Raw genomic sequence first — 24208 nt, forward strand, 5'->3', positions numbered from 1 at the left:
TTCAGGGATTCGTTCAAGATGGCTCTGAACAAGCTGTCCCTGCTTGATTTGAATGTGTCCCTCCTAAACTCAGGTGTTATCAATGTGATAGTTTTCTCAAGTTTCTAGCAATTTCCTCTTTTTCTCAAGAGGAAATTGCTAGAGACTTGTCTTCAAATAGCAAGGTGCATTTATGCTAGAAAGGGAAAGAAAGTAAGAATAGACTTACTTGAGAGTGGAAGTGTGAAAACCCCCAGAGGAAGTGAGTTCAGGTTGATGTCACCTGAGGGACTGGCAGACAGCCAGGGAACAGATGCTCTCTGGCCGGAGACAGCATGACTTACAGCTGTCAAACTGTCACTTCTAAGGAAGGCCGGTTCCTCGCTGCTCAAGATGCTCCATCACAGTGCTGCAAACTTGGTGACTGATGAATAGCAGAAGGTGACACTCATGGGTCTGCAGCTGGGACGGGCCAGGCAGAGGTGCCAGCTGGTCCGCAAGTCCCTGCAGGGGAGGAGAGCCGAGTCCTCACCTGGGGGCTGGGGCAGTGCAGCAAGTGACCAAGTGTGTGCCGTGGGATGTTCCTTGGATGAGAAGCTCAGTCGTGAACACAGGAGGCATCCTCGTGGCCTAATCATGGTAAAGGCTGAAACAATGACACCAAGTGCCTGAACGTTGGAGGGGACACAGTCAAACCGAAGCAGGAATGAACCCCATCATCTGGGGCCCTCAAGACCTATCCTCCCCCGCAGACCCACCTCCAGCACCACTGTGAGGGGATTAGGGTCCATTTCCAGGGAGCAACACAGACACAACACAGCAGGATGGGCAGGCTCTGTGGTTTTAACTGTGCTTTCCAATCACATGGTCTAAATGCACTTAGAGGCCTTTGGTGTTTCCCTCTGGCCATGGGACCACAGATTCTTCAGCTCACAACACCAACAGGGCCTACCTGGATGTTGCCCATTTGTGTGGGACAAAGTTTCCCTTGTGAATTGAAATCACGGTGGTGAGTAACAGACAAACAACACAGGGGACTTCATCCATCACTAGAAGGATGGGGAAATGACACAGATAACACAGTTGGAACCTGCAACATCCCTACAAAAAGTGACCCAGGGCCAAGCAGATTCTTGTCACCAATGCCAGGAGACAGTAAAGTCCTCAAGACAAATATGCCAAGAGTCAAGCGTACACACACAGGTCCACACCATGCACACCCCACCCCACCCCACCTAATACTGCAAGGTTCACCAGAAACAGTCAGGCGTCCACCCTGGGGTGGTGCTGGCCAGGGAGCATGGATGGTGTGTTCAAATCAGAGTCAGACCCAGTCTGGCCACACCTCTCTTAATTTAGAGACAGAAGAGAAAGTGAGCCCAGGGCAGAAGAGGGAGAGGGCAGATCAAGCTCTTGGTCCCGTGGGGGGTTCCAGCAGGTGTCTGCACACAGAAGCCAGGGGGTGCCCTTCGGGGCAATCCAAGTTGAGTCTAGAGCGTTCCTTTAGGCTACTCCCCCTCAGCAAATCTTGGTGGAATACTCATTTGAGAAAGAAGGACTCGGAATTATTTCAGAACAGAAACTCAAGTATTTAGCAGTCAAGAGATGCAGTCTTCACAAAGCCCTGGTGGGTAATAACGAAGAACCCAACCAAATGCAGCAGAAGGGAACACACGGAGGTCCAAGGCCGAAATTCCCCAGTGGATCATGAAGGAGGAGCAGCCGGCTTCTCACCCAATCATGGTATCCACAGGGGTCCTGGTGAACCTCTGGCATCACTGTGTCAAAGTCTGGGAGAGAAACAATGCCAGGGAGCACAAGTGACGTCACTCTTGGGCACACCGTGGTCTGATTGATCATTGTTTCAGGTTCAGCCAGGCAGAGAGTTGTCCCTGATAAGAAAGTTGCTGCTGCCGAGGGGCAGTGTAGACCCTGGCCACAGGATGTTTATCATTAGGCCTGTTGTCCCTGGAACCCAAGGTGCCTGCAGGAGAGAAGACTCAGAAAAAGACAAGTCAGGAAGGAAAGATGGAGTTGGTTCCTTCAGGGCAATGCCTGGAGGCAGACAGGATGCTGCAGAAGAGGATGCTGTAAGAGCTTGCAGTGGACAATCTGCTGGTTATGATGCCTGCAAATCTTCCAAATATCTTAGTTACTCATTTTGGTACCTTTCTGTTTGACGTCAGAGTGGTTACCCACTTTAGACAGCTCTCCTTAAATGATTAACATGGTTTTTTGGAGTTTTTATTCTAATTTGTTATATATGACAGCAGAATGCATTACAATTCATATTACACATGTAGAACACATCTCTGGTTATACACAAAGTAGAGTCACACCATTCATATATTCATACATGTATTTAGGGTAATGATGTCCATCTCATTCCACTGTCTTTTCTACACCCATTCCCCCTCCCTTTGCCTCCCACCCCATTGCCCTATCTAGAGTTTGTCTATTCCTCCCATGCTCCCCTCTCAACCCCATTATGAATCAACATCCTTATATCAGAGAAAACATTTGGCATTTGGTTTTTTGGGATTGGCTAACTTCACTTAGCATTATATTCTCCAACTCCATCCATTTACCTGCAAATGTCATGATTTTATTCTCTTTTAATGCTGAAAAATATTCCATTGTGTATATATGCCACATTTTAAAATCCATTCATCTACTGAAGGGCATCTAGGTTGGCTCCACAGTTTAGCTACTGTGAATTGTGCTGCTATAAACTTTGATGAGGCTGTAGTATGCTCTTTTTTAAGTCCTTTGGGTATAGACCAAAGAGAGGGATAGCTGGGTCAAATGGTGGTTCCATTCCAAGTTTTCCAAGGAATCTCCATACTGCTTTCCATATTGGCTGCACCAATTTGCAACCAGCAATGTATGAGTGTGCCTTTACCCCACATCCTCACCAACACTTATCATTGTCTGTATTCCTAATAGCTGCCATTCGGACTGGAGTGAGGTGAAATCTTAAGAGTTTTGATTTCCATTTCTCTAATTGCTAGAGGTATTGAACATTGTTTCATATATTAGTTGATTGATGGTATATCATCTTCTGAGAAGTGTCTATTCAGCTCCTTAGCCTATTTATTGATTGGATGATTAACATGTTTTCATGTAGACTTGAGTAGGAACCTGACCCACAGTTCAAGGTAGATACAAAGTGAAAGCCAAAGCGCCAAGCTCACCCTACCTTCGGTTGCCCATCAGACACCTGCTGGATCAGGTGGGGAGGGAGTGCTTCTGCTGCAGGCTGCCTCGAAGTCCCCACTGGAGTGCTCCTAAATTGGAGAATCTACCTGGAAAAGGATGAGACGGGCTGACAGTGTCGAGTTAATTCATTGTCTGATTCAATCAATAGCTTCTTCAGTGGATGAAAGAAAAAAGACTCAGCCTTTAAATTTAGCTTCCATAGTCTTGATTTATGATGACTCCTTGTCCCTAAAGGAAAAGCATCCTGCCATCTATAAATGGTAGAATCTGCAACATAAATAATTGAGTCAGGTGGGGTAGGGGGGCCTCCAGGAAAGTCTGAAGGCTGATTTGACTTTTTTTTTTTTAAACAGACTGACATAGTAGCAAGACGAATCACAAATAAAAACTGGTTTTAGTAAATTCACAAACTCAGTTAATTTCAATTCCCAGGTCTTCATTCTGCCTTGTGGATCCCAGGAGATGCTACCCTATTCCTTCTACTTCAAAACAATACTGTCACAGCTTAGAAGCAAAATTGTAGCAGACAAGGAGCATAACGTGTCTGAGGGTACGGAGGCAGTATTATCTCAAGAGCCACCAAGGCCTCTGGGATATGAAATCATATTTTATTTATAAACCTGTCACTTTCAATATCAAGAAGCTCAATGGCCTGGGCCATTTCAATGTCAGCTGTGTTTGCGGTGGCAGACACCTTGGTGTCCGCATGTGCACCGGCAGCTTCCCATGTTCACGTTGGTGAATTCTCCTAGGTTTGCATCGGGCCCTGTGGGTCCACACACAGGAGGCAGGTTTGCTGCTTCCTCTGAATGCATATGATGGCTGGTGGGTGTCGCAGAGGTCATTCCTCCTGTCACCTCCCCAGTGTTGTGTCAAATTCACTTTCTCAGAACATTGTCATGCCAAGAAGTTGCATTTATAAGGTGAAATTGCAAAGTTTTAAATTATTGTTCCTCTTCATGACTCAAGCCGTTTGTGTTAATGCCAATCTTTGCATTGACAATAGAGAGAGGGATTCCCTAGGACCTGAGGCCCGGGGCCAGGGCTTTGTCTCCATCACACAAGAATCAGGAAGGTTTCGGAGAAGTTGGAACCTCTGAGGCATCTTTGCTGGAGCTCACTCGGCCTCTGGAGAAAGGCAGCTTCAGCTCTAGAGTGTTTCTGGAGCTCAGAGAAGGCATAAAAGCAGAGGGTTCTAGCAGCATGATTCAAGCAGTAACAAGGTGAACCACATCATGTCCCACAGGGTAGGATATATTCAATCAATGTTTGTCCATTAAAAATAAAATAAAGAAAAATGAAAACCCTACAACTAATTTTGTTTTTAATTGGAGATTGAATCAAGGAACTCGCCCACTGAGCCACATTCCCAGTCCTTTTTATTTTTTATTTTGAGTCAGGGTCTGTCTAAGGTACCCATTCCGGCCTGGAACTTGTGATCCTCCTGCCTTCAACTCTCTGGGTTGCTGGGATTTCAGGTATTTTATGCCAGGAACAGAGAATTTGGATGAATTTAAGGCAAACAAGCAACATTATGAACCTTATCTATGTGTCAAGAACTACCCAAAACATTGTACCTGGCATAACATACCAGAGCAGGGCTGGAGCCCTCGCACTGTAAGACCAGGCCTCGGCCACCTTGCCTTTGCTTTTGGACCCCCTCCTATTGACCTGGTCTCCAGGACACCTCATGCAGGGGCATCAGAGGGCGAGGCCTGAGCTTTCAGCCCTGAATGTTTGGGGCCCTGCTCTGACCACGATGAGGGAGAGGCTCTGGCACTGTCTGTGGAGCAAGTCACTCGCAGCCCAAGGTGGCAGGAGCTAGGTGGAGAGAGAGCAGGAGAGAGGGGAAGCGCAATGCCTCTCTGACCTCACCAGCTGACACCCAGGGAGTGAACTGACCTTTGTCCTGTTTCGTGGTCTCCTTAGAGTTCTAGGATGTGAAGTTCTATAGCCTGTCTGAGTCTTGGAGGAGAGCTCTGAGAGGGGAAGGCAAAGGTCACAGAAAACAGGGCTGCCTTTCAGCCAGAGGACCAACAGAAGCGAGGGAGGAGACGTTCGCTGAGTCTGCATGGGGAGAGCACCTCATCACAGCCTTCCAGGTGTGGGTGGAAGCTTCTGGGGCCTGGCTGCCTACTTACCCCGAGGTCAGGAAAAGCTGACCAAGAAGCGGTAAGTTGGAACTGCCCCTGGAGTATGGGAGCTCCCAGCTCACCACAGCCCCTGCCACCTGAACCAAAAACAGAGGAACTGTTTTACCCATTCTATTTATTTTAAAGATTGCATAAATTCCATATAAATTTTACCACCCTAATTCTAATCCCAAAACTTACCTGCAAATTTTTTGGTCTATAACCTTGCTTTTGCTTCCCAGTGTCCAGGGCTTAAATACAACATGCACACGAACCACCCAGGCCCCCGTTGGAGCACAGGTTCCAATGATCCCTGGTCCCTCCAGTGGCTTCTGAGTGTGAATCCATTATGGCCTCCCACAGAGGCTGATGTCCTTGTGCACCTTGAGTAGTGGAGGGTGGGCCCTGCACGGGTCCTGGGGCTCTAACCTGGGTCCTAGTTGTGGGTTCTCCACTTGGCAGCTCATGATCTTGGACTAGTAACTGAATTGTGTGCCCCGAGTCTTCCCCCTGGAGTTGGTGTGAGGATCAAGTTAGATGATCAGGAAAAATGTTTTGTGCAGTTCTTGACACATAGAGTATGTTCATAATGTTGCTTGTTCACCTTATATACATCCAAATCCTTCTAAAATAATTAAAGAGGGGCACCAGCACCAGAAGGTTTCAACACTAGCAAGTGCTCAGAGAGGAAGTTTGCAGTCTGAGGGTAGCTCTGCAGAGTAGCTGGTCTTTCTGAGCTTGAGCAATAGGATCCTCAAAACACAGGTGTTTCCAAGAGCAGAGGCTGGTCCGCGTGACTGCACTCTGGTCCACGGCTGTCCTGTCGGAGTTCTACATTAGCCGTGACAGCGTTGTGCAGAATCACACTGAAGCCTCAGACAGGTGACTCCCCAGTGAGGGGACCAAGGCTGCCTTGCAGCTGCTGAGTGTCCTTGTGGGTCCTGCTGAGGATGCTTTCCTCATTGATGAGTGTGCTCAGATGCCTTTGACCTAACTTTGAGAAGTCTGTGGATCTCATCCAAAGGCATCCATCAATCCTCCACATTTAGACTGACTCCACAGGTGACTAGGCTCATCATTCTATAATAATTTCTATGGGAGCTTTCAGATAAAAGTATTTACTGACCTTGTCCCAAGTTCTGGAGGTAAATGTCTTTTTGATTCATGTAGTCTGTCTACAGCCTACTGGATACAAGATTGAAATTTGGGCTTTGTTTTTGCTTGTTGAAATTGTATCTATAAAGCTCTCCTGAAAGCCTAATGCCAAGAAACCTGTCCTGGCGCACCATGTCTGGGGATGCCTCTTACGTTTCCAAGACAGGGCTTCCTGGTGTTAGAGACGGTGGTGCCTGTGATGGGAAATGCAGAAGTCCTTCAAGATCACCCACTTCCTTTTCCTCCTTCTCTCACAATGAGAAATGACTAGACTAGTTCAAGGTTGCAGGATCTAGGTCTTATTTTGATAAATTTAAAATGTGCATGTAGATGTTTACCTCAATCAGAATAAGTCAGTGAATGAATCTGGATGGGATCACCAACTTTCAAGAGATGAATACAATGAGTCACAAAGTCAATCACTTCATGGCTCCAACCACGGCAAGAAGAAGCTGGACTTTGCATCAAGATGACACCTAACAGATTGACACCATGCTGTACCACTCGCCATGCCTCCAAGCACAGTCGTTTCATTGGTGATAGGCTTTTGGTGGGGGATAAATCCCAAGGAAGAGAGAGCTGTGGGTGTTCACCAGAGCCCTTGAGAAGCCACAGAGATGTAAAGAGAACTCTGAGCACTGCCTCTCAGCAGGAGGCTCACCGTGTCTTCGGAATGGTCCCAACCATCCCCGTACGTGACATGTTCACGCTTCCATCCACACGGGACTGTAAGGTTTGGTCTTGTGTTCCAATCATGGAAATTTTGAGCAGAGGAGAATGGACTCACTTTCCCAGCTCCTGTCTTCTGAGCAGGAAGATCACCTGCCACTTGTACGAGGGGGTTAGTTGTCAGGTGGTCCCCCAGTCCTCCACAGAAGAGACACCTCTGCCCCGGCACAGCTTGCCAGGGTCACGCTAATGGTCTGGCCACCATCTTTATTCTGTCCCCTCTCACCAAGGATAAGGTTGTTCACTCAGAAGAGACTTTGAGGGGGAGAATGTGGCTCATTTTTATTAGAAATCAGGGGAGGAGCTGTGGGAATACTCTTTGGAGAGGGAATGATTTCAGAACCGCCAAAACAAGGGCAAACACTCCCCAACCTTCTCTCTCACCATTAGTAAACAACATTTAATAGTTTAGGATTAGCTGAGAGGGAGCTGAGTTTTACCAGTGCCTGGGGGATGTCTTACAGCCGGCCACAGAAGGTATAAGATCTGTATTTCAATAATGAGGAACAAGCATAGGGGAGCAACCAGGTTGAATGTAGGTAACACCAGTAATAGAGAGTAATAAAGGAAAACCAGCTTGGGAGGAGGGAGACTCCGATACGCATCTGGGGAAGGTCAATATAATTATAAGTGAGCGGACTTGGGCGGATGCTATTTGAACACTTTAAATTAGTTCAAGAGAAAAGGCATAAGTGCAGCCCAAGCTTTCCGATCGAATCATCATTGCTCCCAATGAAGGTGAACCTCGACTGAACTACCTCCCTGCCCCTTCCAGAGGAGCATGTGTCAGTGTCCTGGGGAGGCCACAGTGAAGTGCCACAGAGGGGGTGGCTCAGGTCTGAAGGTCCTGATGCCAGCAGGACCGTGCTCCCAGGAGCACTCTGGGAGGTCCTTCCTGGCCCCTCAGCTCCTGGTCACAGTCGTTGACGCTTGGTGCTCCTTGGCTGGCAGCTGCCTCCCTGCCAACGCTGCCTCTGTCTTCTCACCAGGTGTGACATTCTTGTATCCTGCCTTTGCAGGTCTTATAAGGACAGAAGACCCACGGATTTAAGGACCCACCCTGACCCTGCAGGACTCCATCTTAACTAATTAAATGTGCAATGACCTGCTCCCAAATGCAGTCACTTTCTGAGGTGCTGGGGTTAGGGCTCCAGAGTATGATTTAGAGGGACACAATTCACCCCACAGCAAATTCTGTCACTGGGACACATTCGCTGCTTTGGCTCAGCTGCCGTGAGCTTTGGCTCCATCATCTCTCCTGGTCGCTGCCGAGAACCTGTGCTCAAGGCAGGCCCCCTGGAGGACCTTCTCAAGCCCACGCACAGCAAGAACCTGGCCACCATTCCACCTGTTGTTGGGTCCCAGGACACTCAGGTCCTATCTCTTTGTGGGTACCGGACTGGCCAGGACCAGCAAATGAGAGATGAGGAGGCTGAACTGGAGAACCTCACCAGCCCCCAGCTCCTGCTACTGGATTCCATGTGGGTGTGTGCAAGTGTGCGCTCACACTCACGGTGGAGAGAAACAAGTAAGTGACTTGAAGTCTATAGGAATGTCTTGGCCATCAGGGAAATCTGATTTACTTCTGACTCTGAGAATCAGTGATCTGGGGTACGTGGGAATGACAAGCATCCTTTATCATGTTTTCTTGAATGTACCCAAACCACCCTGCTTACCTTTACACAGCCTGGGTCCTGGTGGGGGAAGGACAATGGCGGGGCCAAGGAGGATGGGGTGACACCCTGCCGGTCAGCGCCCCTGCCCCTCCTCTCACACAGAGCCTGTCCATCCCTGCTCTGGGTCAGCTGCTGCTGAGGACACCACGTGCCCAGGCTCTGGTCCACCAGGAGTTGGTGCAGCCTGGCCATGATGGTGGACTTCTCGTGTCAACTTGGCTGGGCTTCAGTGTCCAGTTTTTTGTTGAAACACTAATCTAGATGTTGCTGTGAAGGTATTTTTTTTAGATGGGACCAAAGGGAAGAAGTTAAAGGCCAATGGTAGAGTCAAAAGCCTCATAACACGAGTTAGGGACCCACGCCAAGGTCTAGTCCGGGACCCAGTACCAAGCCACTGTGGTCTCCAATCCATGGGCACTGAGGTCCGGGCGTCGCTCAGAACTACCTGGCCAAGTGACCAGCATGGGCCTCAGCACCTCCCTCTGGGAACACAGGTGGCTGCCATCGTTGTCCTGGACCTGCCTCACCATTCTCTCCTGAGAGCCTTTCACAAAAGGCTCTGATCTCTCCGTGGCAAGGAGCCTTGTCCACACACAGCCCTGGTGCAGGGGACAGATGTCAGCTTGGAGCCTGACACCGACCCTGGTTGAGCATCTCTGGGGTTGAGGGGGTGTGGTGGTCCTGGTCTGAGGGACGAGGAGAGCCCCTGTACTCAGGGAGGGCAGGGAAAGGTTGCACCTGGCCATTGCCCACATTCCTGTGTACTCACGGTCCTTTTCCCATGAAGGGTGAAACCTTCATCACTTCCTCTTGGCCCTGGGGAGCCCGTGACATGGCTTGACCAACGGCAAACGTCAGGAATGACCGGCCAGTTGGAGATAAGCCCCTAAGGCCCCAGGAAAGCTCCATTTGCAGCGTGTGCCTCCTAAGATGAGGTCTAATTCCTGAACTCTGGAGAGAATGTCTGTGCACACCCAAAATAGATAACATGAAGTCTCAACACCCAAGGTGATGGGATGAGGAGGTGGGACCTTTGCTAGGTGATCAGGGTGTGAAGAAGAACCTTCATGACTCAGATTTGAGCCTTCAAAGGACAGGCAGGACAGCAGTGTTCCCTCTGGACCCCATGAGGATGCCATGAGAAGAGGTGGCTATGTGCCAGGGTAGATCCTCCTCAGACCTGGACCTTCCAGGGCCTTGGCCTTGGATTCCTCCCCCCAGAACTGTGGGACATCAGTGTGTGTTGTTCAAAACATCCGGGACTTTTGTTACAGCATCCTGAAACAACTGACACCTTGTCACCTGTGAAGGTCACCTTATGTCCTAAAGGCATGGCTCACGTGGTGGAGTCAAAGATTTTGAGGCAGGGAGATGGTTCGGGATGATCCTGGTGAGTATAAAGCAATCCCAAGTGTCCTCACACGGAAGAGGCATGGTTAGGATGCGAGATGTCTCCAAAAGCTCAAGCGAGTGACAGGGCAGGAGGGCTCAGAGATGATGTGACTAGATTGCGAGAGCAGCGACCAAGCAGAGGGTGGGTGAGTCCATGACAGGATTAGTAATTTGAAAAGACCATTGTACCAGGTGGTGGCCAAATGTAGGATGGGGCTGGATCAAGGTCACTGGGGAAGGCCTTTAGAGTTTCTATTTGTCCCTGGAGAGTAGAGCATGTTCGCTCGCTCTCTCTCTCTCTCTCTCTCTCTCTCTCTCTCTCTCTCTCTCTCTCTCTCTCCCCCACACACAGACACCCCTTCTTCTCTTTCTTTCCTTATTGGCTCTCAGGAATTGGGCAGCTTTCCTCTGCTGTGCCCTTCCACCATGACGTCCTTCTCAGGCCCAGAGCTATGGGGTCGGCCGACCTTGGACTGAACCTCTGAGACCATGCTGTCCTCGTCAGGTCTGTTGGTCACAGCAGAGAACAGTCGACTAACACAGGTGGGATACCGGGCACAGACGGAGGCCGTTGGACTGCAGCGTCCGAGATGGAGGGAGAAGGCCTCGGCCGAGGACTGCAGTGGTCCCTGTCTGGAAAGGTCAGCATGGATTGTCCCTCGGGTTCTGGGAGGGGCTTGGCTCTGATGGACCTCCAGTTCAGCCCAGGGGTCAGTGTCTAGTCACCAGGTCTGCAGGAGCCCCCACACAGGCTGCTGAGGCGGCCTTGCTGGTGGAGGGGTTTACAGAAGCCACAGGAGACTGAAGCCGAGAGTGTGTGGCCAGGACACGGGACGCGGGCCTCCCCCACGCTGCCTGACTTCTCAGTCCCTGCCACGGAGGGGGTCCCCGTCCTCACCAGCCTCACACCCCTGTGCCCTCCCTGACGGTGTCCACACAGCTGTAGGATCCCAGCCAAGGAGCCGAGTCCCCCGGCCCTGCAGGTAGAGGGTGCCGCCCAGGCTCCTGACCACTAGGTGTCTGTGCAGGGGGCTCGGCCAGCTGAGGACACAAGGGTCAGGGAGACCTTTCCCTATTTGTTGAAGGGTCTGGGGCATAGGGCTATGGCCAGCCCTGGCCCTCCCTCACTCCAACTGTCCTCCTGAGAGTGAGGCCACACAGTCCCACGAGGCCACCCTCGTCTTCCCCAGACGGTCTCCCAAAGCCACAGGCAGGGCAGGTGCCCGGGACCATGTGCCAGTGGCTCAGCCCTGCGCTGAAGAAAGAGCTGGGGCTGAAACCCTGACGCACACGCAGCCAGGAAGGGCCGTCTGGAAGGGCCGTCCCCGTCATGTCCCACCTCCAGCACCCTGAGAGGGTGAAGGAACACAGAAAACCCAGAAAAAAGGAATATTTACTGGAGTCAGCCAAACTGAGGACAGAGACCACCGTGTCCCTTCTCTGGAGCCATGGGCCCACTGGGCCAGGCCTTCCACAGAGGCCAGTAACCGAGACAAGTGGCCCGTGGGTGGGGAGGGCAGCCTGTGGGGACAGGCCGCACGGGGCAGTCAGCTGTAGAGGTCCTGTTCAAGTCCAGCCGGGCAGAGAGCACCTCCAGTGTCCTCTGGTCACTAGGAAGGGGAGAGAGACACGGCCTGCCTGCCTGCAAAGGTCCCTGAGCTAAGAGGACGTGAAGGAGGCAGAAGCAGTGGCCACATGCTCCTCCTAGCCTGATTCGCGCTCTGGTCACCCACTGGCTGCAGCAGTGACACACCTGGGATGCCCGGGCGTCACCTGCTGGTGGCCATCAGAGGTCCATCAGCTCCGCCTGAGGCCCTCTGATCTCCTCCCGAGTCTTCCTGGTGCCCTAGAGACTCCAGAAGGGGGTCTGGCCGAGAAGCTTCTTCCCACCCTGAGTCCCCCGAGAGGGTGAACGCAACCCAGTGCCTCCCTCTGCTGGGACGCTGGCACTGGTCGCCAGAGCGGGGAAAGGCTTAGAATATTCTGGGGAACTTCAGCAGGCGCATGTGCTTATTACATCACGCACTGATGATTTTCAGAGTTCTGAGGATTTCCAGAGGGAACACCCAGGTCTGAGACACCTCGCCCTCCTCTCTCCCTCCCTCCCTTTCTTCCCATACTCCTTTCTTTTTGATTAATCTCTCGACAAGAAGACCAATGGGCCAGAAGACCCAGAGACAAAGCCACATAAATACAGTGACCTCTCACCAGACAAAGGCACCAGAAACACACACTAGTGTAAAGATAGGCTCTTCAACAAATGGTGCCAGGAACCCTGGACGTCCACAGGTAGTAGAATAAAGTCAACCCTATCTCTCACCTGCACAAAAAACAACTGTAAATGAATCAAAGACCTAGGAATTAGGCCAGAGGCCCTGCTCATACTAGAAGAAAATGTAGCCCAATCCTTCAACACTGAGATTTCATCTCACTCCAGTCAGTACGGCAGTTAGTAAGAACACAAGAAACAATAAATGTTGGAGAGGATGTGGGGAAAAAGGCACACTCACACAATGTTGGTGGAACTGCAAATTGGTGCAACCACCATGGAAAACAGTGTGGAGATTCCTCAAAAAACAGGAATGGAGACAAACCCAGATAAATACAGTTGTCTCATTCTAGACAAAGGTGTCAAAAACATCCATTAGAGAAAAGATAGCCTTTTCATCAAATGGTATTGGAAAACTGGAAATCTATAGGTAACAAAATGAAACTAAATCCCTATCTCTCACCCTGGATGAAATTCAACTCAAAGTGGATTCAAAGACTTAGGCACTAGAACAGAGACTAACAGAAGAAAATGTAGGCCTAAATCTCTACCATGTCAGCTTAGACTCTGACTTCCTTACCAAGACTCCTAAAGTGTAAGAAGTGAAGTCAAGAATCAATAAATGGGATGGATTCAATCTAAAAAGCTTCTTCTCAGCAAAGGAAATGATCAATAACATGAAGAGAGAGCCTGTAGACTGGAAGAAAATCTTTAACACATACGACTCAGAGCACTAATCTCCAGGATATATAAAGAACTCAAAAAACTCAACACCAAAGAAGACAAATAATTCAATAAAAAATGGGCTAAGGAACTGAACAGAGACTTCACAGAAGAAGAAATACAATTGATCAACAAATACATGAAAAATGGTTCAACATCTCTAGCAATTAGAGAAATGCAAATCAAAACTACTCTAAGATTTTATCTCATTCCAGTCAGATGGCAATCATCAAGAATATAGGCAACAATAAATGTTGACGAGGATGTGGAGAAAAGGTTCATTCATACATTGCTGGTGGGACTGTAAATTGGTGCAACCACTCTGGAAAGCAGTATGGAGATTCCGCAGAAAACTTGGAATGGAACCACCATTTGACCCAGCTATCCCACTCCTCTGTTTATTCCCAAAGGACTTAAAATCAGCATACTACAGTAATGCAAACCACCCCAATGTTTATATTAGCTCAATTCACAATAACTAAACTATGGAACCAACCTAGACACCCTTCAACAGATGAATGGATAAAGGACATGTGGCATATATACACAATGGAGTATTACTCAGCCTCAAAGAAGAATGAAATTATGGCATTTACAAGTAAATGGATGGAGTTGGACAATACATGCTAAGCAAAATAAGCCAATCTCAAAAGACCAAAAGCTGAATGTTATCTATGATATTCAGATGCTTATTCACAATAAGAGGAGAAGCTAGGAGAGAATGAAGGTACTTTGGATTAGGCAGAGGGGAGTGAAGGGAGGGGAGGGGCTATGAGGAATAAGGACAGTAAAATGAATAGGACATTATTACCCTATGTGCATATATGACTCATGACCGGTGTAAGAAGTTATACTCTATTTATGTATCATGTATCAAAAGGGGGTGTGGGGGCAGGACAGATGGTGGAATGAAATGGACATCATTACCCTAGGTATATGAATGACTGCTCAGATGGTGTGATTCTACATCATGTACAACCATAGAAAAGAAAAATTGTGCTCTATTTGTGTACAATGAATCAAAATGAATTCTGCTGACATGTATAACTAATTAGAACAAAAAAATAAGTAAGATATAAAAATGGATTCCACTGTCATGTATAATAAAAAAAAAAAACAGGAGTGGAACCACCACTTGACCCAGCTATCCCACTCCTCTGCTTATTTCCAAAGGATTTAAAATCAGCATACTATAGTGATGCAGCCACATCAATGTTTATAGCAGCACAATTTACAGTAGCTAAACTATGGAAACAACCTAGATGCCCATTAGTAGATGAATGAATAAAGACATTGTGGTATATTTACACAATGGAATATTACTCAGCCTTAAAGAAGAATAACTTTATGAAATTTGCCAGTAAATGGATGGATCTGGAGTCTATCATGCTAAGTGAAATAAGCCAATCCCCCAAAACCAAAAGTTGAATGATTTCACTGATATATGGAAGCTAAACCACAATGAAGGGAAGTTCTGTAGATTAGACAAAGGGGAAGAAAGGAAGGGAGGGGAAGTGGAATAGGAAAAACAGTAGAATGCATCTAACATGATTTTCCTGTGTGCACATAAAAAGCACTAAGTGAATCCCACCATTGTGCCCACCCACGAGAATGGGGACCTAATTAGAATAAGATATATCCCGTGCTTATATAATTTTATCAGAATAGATTTTATGTTCATGTGTAACTAAGAAGAACAAATAATAATAATAATAATCTCTCAATCAACATGTTGTGTTTGTGGGTCTGTGGAACTGCTCTGCGGAATCCTTTGCCCTGGTTCTGGAGCACGGCAGGCTGCGGACTTGCCCTGGTTCTGGAGCACGGCAGGCTGCGGACTTGCTTTGGCTGCTGCAGCCCTCCCCCTCCCCACTGCACCCTCTCCCAGGGCATGAAGCCCCCCTGGGAAGTCAGGCTTTCCCCTCTCCTTAACAGGAGCAGATGCAGCAGATTTAGTCGACATGGGGATTATTTTCCCTGTTCCAAAATTAGACTCCCAGACAAATCCTCCCAGAGAGGGACCTACGCAGAGAGATTTGGTCTTGTTGCATTGGGGATATTCATCTCAAATTCACATAATACGCTAAGAGTATTTAAAACCCAAGGCTGACCCACAGACTCAACACTTCCATCCTAGCAGAGAGGCATGTAACAGAAAGGGACTTTGCAGGCCTGAGCCTTAGGGCAACTTCTTGTTCCTGCGTGGAGTCGACATGGGCGGACCATTCTAGTTCCACACCAGCTCCCAGGAGAAGACATCCCAGACCCCCAGACCGGCTCTCCCAGGGCTTCGGGATGCGCTGGAACGTTCCCTCTCTATGTGGTTATCAGCACTTGCTGATTGCGCAGGTCAGCTGGGCTCCCCATAGCCTCGCCATGCCCGGCTGCGCTGCCCGTGCCCTCACCCGTCCTCTGCCCTGGCTCCCTCCCCACTCCAGCCCCTCTCCACCCCCTGGCAGCCTCCTCTTACTCTCAGCACCTGGGCCATTCCGGTCTCAGCACCACAGATTTGCCACCATAAAAGGCGCACAGCCTGATCCCTGGCTGGCTTCACTTCCTTTGAACGTGGACCCGAGTGCGGTGGCTGGTCCTGTGTTTTAGTGGGCCTTTCCACCCCACTGGGGCCAAAAGCAGTCAGAGGAGGAGACATTTATCGTGGCTCAGGTTTCAGAGGTCACAGTCTCTAGGCATGACGCCATTTCTCCTGGCAGGAGGAAGACCAAGGTCACGGTGCAGGAGGCAGCTCAGCAGGCGGGAAGCAGAGAGAGCTCTGCCCCCCAGGGACAAAACACGTACCCACAGGCACCAGGGACCCACCTCCTGCAGCCACAGCCGCCTGCCCACAGTCGCCAGCCAGGTGTCCACACCAGGGACTGCTGCCCGGAAGGGGTTGAGGTCCCCACGACCCAGCCATTGCCCCTCCGAACGTCTTGGGTTTGCCTCACACTTGAGCTTCTGGGCCGCCTCTCGTCTACACCGTGGCAACAGCTCTATGTGCAGGGTTTTGAGGAGTCTCCAGCCTGTCTTCCGCCACGTCGGCCCCATTCCCACCCCACCGAGAGCACGGCAGGGTCCTGTCCTCTGTCTCTCTGGTGGCAGCCATTCTGACCAGGTGAGCTGCGTCTCCTCTAGGTCTGGTTTCCCTTCCCCTGATGCTGACGACCCGAGACTTTTCCATGTGCTTAATGGCCACGTGCATGTCCTCCTTTGAGAAGGGTCAGGCAGGTCACTGGCCTGTTTTGTCTTGGGTCACGCATGATGGTATTATTAAGCTTCTTAACGTTTTTTTCGTGAGCTCTGCATCACTACCCCTGTCAGAGGAAGAGCTGGCAGGTATCGCGCCCTCTGCAGCCCGTCTCTCCCCCTGCCAATGGCGTCCTTCGCTGGACAGAGGCTGTAGAGCTGGACATGACCCTTGGTCACTTGGCTTTGTCTGCGGTGCGCTTCACCCTGCACAGGAAAGCACCCCTGGGCTGTGAACTGAGACCCTCCTCCATGTTTTCCGGCTGCACTTCTGGAGCCCCAGGGTTTCCCAGGTCGGGTCAGGTCCAGTGAGGAGGTCCAGGCTGATGCTGCCCGCCCATGCCTGGGGGGGGGACCCGTGGGTGGTGTTCAGGCCCCACTGCCACGCCCTCCAGGTCCCTTCTTTCCCAGCTAATTTTAGACCTGAAGTTCCTCTCAGTGGCAGATGTGCCCGACCTTTCACAACCATGTAAAAAAACATGAAAGCGTCATCTTCAACCTGTTTGCAAGGTGCCCTCTAACCTGACACGCGCATTCTCTCTCCCGTCTCTTACAAACTAAAGACTCACAGGCGCAGGAAATATGATTTCTAAACTCCATCAACATTGTACATGGCATTTTATTGTCATTCTCTGAACTCGAGGTTTTAAAGCAAATGATCAGCCATCTTCAGAGGAGAACGTCTACTGAATTTGGTTTGGGTCATAATGTGGTGCAGCCTGCCGTCCGTCCTCTTTGCTATTCAATAGTAAATGACTGAAAGGCGATCAGAAAGCCATCTGCAACAGCTGTCTCAGGCTCCAGGGCCGCTGGCGAGCAAAGCAAATTAACTTCCCCTCATCCTCAGCTGAGTGCAGTCTGAACTCCCACACGCTCCTCTTGCTATTCATTGGACTTTCATGCCTCGGTGCCTTTGCTCCTGCTGCTGGGTGTCTGGAGTCTCATCTTCTATCCAGTTGGTGTCACACGTTATTCAAGATCCAGTTCAAAAGACGTCTTCCTGGGGAGCCATCGGTGAGTGAGCTTTCCTCCTCTCTGGGCCCAGACACCCCTGGTGGGCCCCTCATGAACTTCAGGCGGCCTGGCATCCCGTTTCACTCCTGGAATTCCGTTCCGCAGACTTTAGTAGAAGCACCAGTGGAACTGAGAGTCTCCTGTGCTTCCTCTGCAATTAAGTAATGAAGGCCCTGGTGGGTGCCGCAGGATCCAGCTACCCTGTCTGCTGGCTGCCCTGGAAGGCTCCACGGTGCTGAACGCAGACCTTCCCTCCCTCACCTTCCCCGCCGCCCAGTGCCCATCCCTGACGTCAGAAGTGTTCAGTCATTGCTGACGTTCTCCTTAGCTCTTTGGAGGTCGGGCGGCTCCCGTTCTGTTTTAACGGGGAGTTAGTTTTAGCAACTTCCTGCTCGGGCGTCTGTGTCCTCAGCTCTGCAACCTGCGTGCGCGCCCCTCGTGGGCAAAGACTCTGTAGGTGTGGTTAAGGCCACAGCTTGAGCTGCAGAGGTTATTCTAGAGGGCCAGGTGGGTCAATCCTATGTCCTTACGGTCAGAGACCATTTCCTAGTTCTGGCCAGGGGCAGAGAGGTGACAGAAGGTCAGAGATGCTACGTGGAGGGACTCGAGAGGCTGCTGCTGATTTTAAGATGGAGGGTGGACCTGAAACCAAGGTCTGCAGGTGGCCTCGAGGACAAGGAATGTGTCTGTCCCCTGGGCCGTGATGACGGCGCACCACCGACGTGGTGGCTTAAAACGGCAGACAGGTGTGGTCTCAGTTCCGGAGGCTGGAAGGCCAAATTCAAGGTGGCAGCAGGAAGTGAGCCCGGCAAAGGCCCAGGGCAGGATCCCTCCTGCCTCTCCAGCTCTGGGTGGTTGCTTGGTCACGTGGCCTTCTCCTGGGTCCTATGTGTCTTCTGTAGGGACAGCAATCACAGTGCTGCAGCCCACCCTTGTCCTGCACGGCCCCAGCCTCACATGCCGGTTACTGCTGCAAAAGCCTTATTTCCAAATAAAGCCACGTTTTGTGGGTCCAGCTGGACATAGATTTGGGGGACACTGTCCAGTCCTGTGACTCCCACAGCCAAGTCCATAGCTCAGCTGCACCCCGACCTGACCTCAGACCCATCACTACTTTCAGCCTCCAGAACTGTAAAATCATGAATCTGTGTTTCTGGAAAACTACTAGGTCTACCTGAGACCCAGGCTCGGGCCACGGTTCTGCTCATGAGCCACACACTCACCAGGTCTCCAGTGCTCCTCGTCTGCCCAGGAGGGCTCCTTCGCAGGTGAGGAGAGAGACAAAAATCACCCCCAGGGTCCTCTTTTCTTTTCTTTTTTTTGGTACTGGGGATTGAACTCAGGGCACTCGAACACTGAGCCCCATGCCCAGCCCTATTTTGTGTTTCATTTAGAGACAGGGTCTGGCTGAGTTGCTTAGGGCCTTGCCATTGCTGAGGCTGGCTTTGAACTCATGATCCTCCTGCCTCATGGGCTACTGGGATCACAGGCGTGCACCGCTGCACTGGACACCAGTGGCCTCTTTAACACGTCTCTGTAAGGGCCAAGGCACAGTTCTGAACAGTCCTTGAGGGTACGTGAAGACCGGGTGGGTGTCCAGAGGTGCCTGGCCCTGGGTGTAGAGCTCTCCCTTCCTGGAGCGGCTTGGATCTGCTCCCTGAGTTCCTCAGCTCCATGGCCACGTGTGTGTTTTCCTGCAGTACGTCTTCCTACCCACCTACCCACGACAGATGGGGCGGGGGGGGGGTATTTTATTCATCTTTTTTTTTTTTTCCACAACTAAATCTGAAAAAAAAATCAGACAGTAGTGTGGGCACCTTTCTGATTTCACAAGACAATATGAACAGCACAGCAGAGCAGACGGGCACATCTGCTCCTGGGCCATGACTGGCCAGGAATAGACACCATTAGACGCACACTTAAAAGGAAGCTCCACTCTCCCATGAGCAGCACTATCAAGATGCTGCCGAGTTTGCCCCGACTCTGCATTCAGCTCACCTCGAACCTAGTCCAGCTGAGAGAGGAGAGACCCCAGCTAGCCAAGCACAGCTGCAGACGAGCGTGCAAGGGCCCCAGCGAGGCAGCAGCTCCGGCTGACTGAGGGCACAGGCCCCATGGCCAGGCTCTGCTGACCAGTGCTGTGATGCTGGTCACTGCCAGAGGACACACAGGACTGGCTCCTCAGACGATGGTCAGCCTCTACACGCTGGTGCACATGCCTGTCCCTCAGCACGTCAAGGAAGTTTATGGGGGACCTTCATCATTCCCTCCTCCACGCAGAACGTTCAGTTCTCATTACTATTTGCTCCATGTGGAGGTCACGAGGTGGAATTATAGTTCATTCTTTCAAGAGAAAAGTTTTGCATTTCAGTTCTTCTCTTTCAAAAATCAGGGGAAATAAATCAGAAGGGATTTGGCCGGTGTGCTTAAGGGGAAGTTACACACATTTTTGTTTCAGAAATTCTGAATATGTATCTATTCAGAATCTATGTAAATATATATATATATATATATGACAGCATACTTGTCTATTTATTCTGACACCTATCACAGAAAATTGCATTGAATAAATTCCACATTTCCCTATGTCTGTTCAGGTTCAAAGAATTTCTATATTAAGCCCTGACGATGAGATCAGGACTCTTACCAAATTAGCAAATGCAGTGCAGTGGGTAAATTTTCTCCTTGACATCGTCTCTTGGGAGACTTCTAGGCGTTTTAATAGAATACAAGGAGCAACATGGTCTCCACAGTGAACCCAATTTGCCTTTGTGAACCTTCCAAAGCATGTAATAATATTCCCCCACGGTAGATTAACGGTTGAGTTTGTTTTATTGTGCAGAAAAAAATGAGATAAATAATGGGCAATATTTCAGGCCCCTGGAACCCAACTCAGTGGTGTCACCACGGACGCAGTCTTGCATCTCAGGGAGCTTGTTCCATGTGCCCACAGGATTCCCAGCCCACTGGGAGAATGGGCATCACTGCTCCGGCTGCAGCCCAGACTCCTGGCCCTGGCAGTCTCACGGGGAGGAGCTCTCACGGAGGCAAGAGTGGCCGTAAGAATAAACTCAAGGGCCAACTGCAATGTGCACCAGCACTGGGCATCTTGGGGCCATGTTGGTCAGCCATGTCACCACCTTGACTGTAGGATATGACCAGAGCAGCGTTAAAGAAGGAAAAGTTTATTTGGGAACTCACGGTTTCAGGGATCTCAATCTGTAGACAGTAGGCTCCATTCCTGGGGGCTTGAGGTGAGCAGTTTACCTGGTGATAAGGAAGCAGAGAGACTCCACTCACCAGATACAAAATACATACCCAAAGCCACGCCCCAATTCCCATCTCCTCCAGCCACACCCACCACTTCAGTTACCTCTCAGTTACTCCCTAACAGGGGATTAATTCACTGATGGGGTTAAGATTCTTACAACCCCATCATTTCTCCTCTGAACCTTCTTGCACTGTCTCACCTGTGAGCTTTTGGGGGACACCTCACACCCAAACCATAACAGGCTGCAAGTTAAGAATCAGAAGACAAAGTTAATTCCCCCGGGCTTGCCTGCTTTCAAACCCATCAGATGCTGAGAGACGGCAGGCTCGGGGCAGATCCCATCGCCCCAGGTGCCTTCCCTGGCTGCAGACGTCCTCCATCATTGGTGCCGCTATGCTGCCCGGTGGAGATACTGGCCACGCCTCTCTGCTGAGCCACTGGCTGATCTCTGATGGATGGTCTGTGTGCTGGGCTCCAGGTCTGGACCATTGATGTGCCAACAGTGTCCACGAGGGCCAAGGGCTAAAGATAGCTCCAGCTGTCACGCTGTCTGTCCTGTGTGGCACTGACAAACACTTGAGTTTGGGGTTCCTTCTCCCTAAAACAGGAATATTTTTCTCCCTAACTATTTGATAGGGCTCGAGGGATAATTGCAAAAACCTATTGACAACACTTAACTTCTCTGCTGAGGTAAGGTGCAGCATTCTTATTATAGAATCTGCATCCCAGAAATTAAAATTTAAAATGCTCCCTTTTTATCAGTAGATCAGAACTTCTATCCACGCTCCCCAAATAGGAGAGGAAGGCCTTGGAGGAACGGATCTCCTGGCCTGAGCAGGGATTCAGAGCAAAATCACGCTCCTTCCTGTCACTACCTGCAGAGGGCGCCAGAGAGGCGGCCAGTGATGGCGTTTCCGCTTTGGGCAGGTCCATTTTTCCTCCTTGTTTGACCCGTGGAGATGTCTCCAATTACTTTAAGAGATGCGCTAAATTGTCAGATATATGTTTAGTCAAAGTGGACTTCGATTGTTTCTGGGAAACGTTGGCAGGTGGTGCTGAGACCTTGTTCACTGGGCAGCTCCTGGGAAGAGGGCAAATGGGTCTTTAAAACAACTATCCCTGATATTAATCTGAGCTTTGCCTCTGGGGACCGACCAGCAGCAGGATCCAGGCATTGATCTTGCTGATCTCCATTAAAGCCCTAGGGAAGGAGGAAGAAGGCAGGCAGCGTCCAGCACCTGCAGGGTGTGGGGTGCCCGCTGGGCTCTGGGGCCTCTGGGGGCTCCCTTGGGGGCAGCAGTGGAAACTCCCAAGAGATGGGGCGGCTTCCCCTCCAGGGGGCTTCCCTGCTTTTGTGTCATCCCAGTAGAAGGCGACCCGGTTTCTGAATTCACCTTTAACATTTTCTGTCCTTTGAAATTTTTAAGGCTAACACTGCTTATCAAGATGCCCTGGCTGGACCAGAAAGCAAAATTAGAAGACTCTGAATTTATGCTCCCAGAGTGGAAAGAGGGCTACTGTGTGGAACACAAAGGGCCATAAATATCAACCCGAGACAAGCACTGCAGGCTCCCTCCCCCATCGGGGGCTTTCAGACTTGGAGGTTTAATGATCAGAAAGACCGAGTTCTACTAATGAGCTCTGCCTATGGACGCGGAGGCTGGTCCTCGCCAAGCCTTTCATGTGTGCTTGTTTACAGAGCATTTAGTTGAGGGCAGAGAGAGCAGGAAGGAGACTCCAGACCTTCGGAGCCTGGGGAAGTCGGCTTCCTGGCTGGCTGGGGCTTCTCTCTCTGGTGGCTTCTCTCTCACTCTGCAGGGCAGCCTCTGGCTCAGCCCTCCCAGCCATGTCCGAGGCAGGCCTGGCATGGGCTTCCCGTGTCCGTCTTCCACTCTGCCCTCCATGAAGAAGCTCCTTGGTGCTGCCTGCCTCGTGCTGACAAGCACCTATGGAAGGACAGCCAGCGTGGGAGCAAAGGTGGGTCAGAGCCGCTGTCCTAGGCCAGGGCAGTGTGCAATGCGTGCAGGAGGGAGGGGCCCTCCATGGTGGAGTCTCCGCCTCCGCAGAGGATTTCCTCCTACATCCTGGATGTGCCCCAGAGGCTACCGCCAGGGGGGCTGAGCACAGAAGCTGCAGCTGGGGTCACAGTATTTCTAACAATCCACTGAATTACATTCCACGCCTGGCCATCGTCCCTCTGCGTGTGCAAGTCAGTGGCTTTGTGTATTCACCGCTGTCTGAGACACCCCAGGGCACTGCAGCTTTTCTATCACCCACAGCTCCCTTCCTCCCTCCCCAGGTCTGTTTCTGTCTCTCCAGTGCTCTGTCCCGGACCTCCCCATGTGGACTCCTGAGGTCTGTGGCCCTCCGATCCTGGCTTCTCAACCTTAGCACCTGGTCTTCAGGGTCACCTGTGTCACGGGTGCCAGTGCCTCCTCCCTCCTCGTGGCTGAGGGGTACCCAGGTATAGGCAGACCACACCTCTTCATCGGCCATCCATTGACACACCCTGAGTTGTCTGCACCTTTGGCCGCTGAGAATGATGCTGCTACACATTTCCTACAGACACACTTTCCTTTCTCTCGGGCATGGGCTGAGAACTGCTGGGCCACGTGGCGACCGTGCTTAGTCATTTGGGAAGCTACCAGGCTCTTCCAGAGCAGCCATGTGCTTCACAGTGCCACCAGCAGTGTGTAGGTGCGCCCAAGGACCGCTCAGACTCATGTTGTTTCCTGCAGACAGTCTGCACCACTCCTTCCTGCCAGTGTGACTCCACACCTATGTGGAAACATGACCCCACCAGGCACCAACTCCTCATCCTCTTCCTCACCCCGGCCTCCTACCAAGAGCTGAGATGCTGAGTGCTTCCAAGCAGCCGGCATTGCCACATGCACACCGCACTGCCTGCAACCCTCTCCCTGGACGCCCAGAGGGAGACCCAGCACGTGCTCCCTATCCCAGGTGCACTGACCTGCCTGGGGTCTGTTGTGGTACACCTGCATTCCCAGGGTGCCACGTGTTCCCCTGGTGGCTGTGTGGGGCGGGTGGCAGAACACAGGCTGGTGGACAGACAGCTCCCTCTAATCTCCGGTGAGTCAGTGCTGTTTGTGAGGGAGCTGCCTACTCGTCTCCCTGAGCTTCAGTTGACACATCTATAAAAAATCTTGGAACACAAATCCGTGTGTGCAGTCCCCAATAGGCTGTGAGTGCCAGGCACAGGCTCCCCACACGCCTTCCTTTCCAGGGAGACAGGACGGCAGGGGAGTGCGGAGCCCGGCCATGCAGGAAGGAAGAGGCTCTGGGACCCACGCTCGCTCAGATATTTTAATTAAAACGCTAATGATCATCCTTGCACACTGCTGTTGAGCCTGGTGATGTTTTTAGTGGTTGGAAACGTTGAATAGGT

The 24208-nt window shown here is 50.8% G+C and overlaps 2 long non-coding RNA genes across 3 annotated transcripts in view; one reads left to right on the forward strand and one right to left on the reverse strand.

Annotated features, from left to right (window-relative positions):
* LOC144365760 (uncharacterized) overlaps nt 1-16215 on the reverse strand; it is a 27829-nt gene extending 11614 nt beyond the window's left edge. The window contains exon 1 of the long non-coding RNA XR_013424533.1: nt 209-16215. This is a non-coding gene — a long non-coding RNA (uncharacterized LOC144365760). The remainder of the gene's footprint in view (nt 1-208) is intronic.
* On the forward strand, nt 15335-24156 carry LOC144365771 (uncharacterized). Of its 2 annotated transcripts, XR_013424536.1 has the most exons (5): nt 15349-15623; nt 15986-16386; nt 17081-17531; nt 18700-18799; nt 22230-24156. It is a non-coding gene; the product is annotated as an uncharacterized LOC144365771 (long non-coding RNA). The 2 variants fall into 2 exon arrangements; XR_013424535.1 differs by having other exon boundaries at nt 15335-15623; nt 15986-17531.
* The last annotated feature ends 52 nt before the right edge of the window (nt 24157-24208 follow it).

The sequence above is a fragment of the Ictidomys tridecemlineatus genome, chromosome 1, assembly GCF_052094955.1.
Source record: "Ictidomys tridecemlineatus isolate mIctTri1 chromosome 1, mIctTri1.hap1, whole genome shotgun sequence".
Taxonomy (NCBI): domain Eukaryota; kingdom Metazoa; phylum Chordata; class Mammalia; order Rodentia; family Sciuridae; genus Ictidomys; species Ictidomys tridecemlineatus.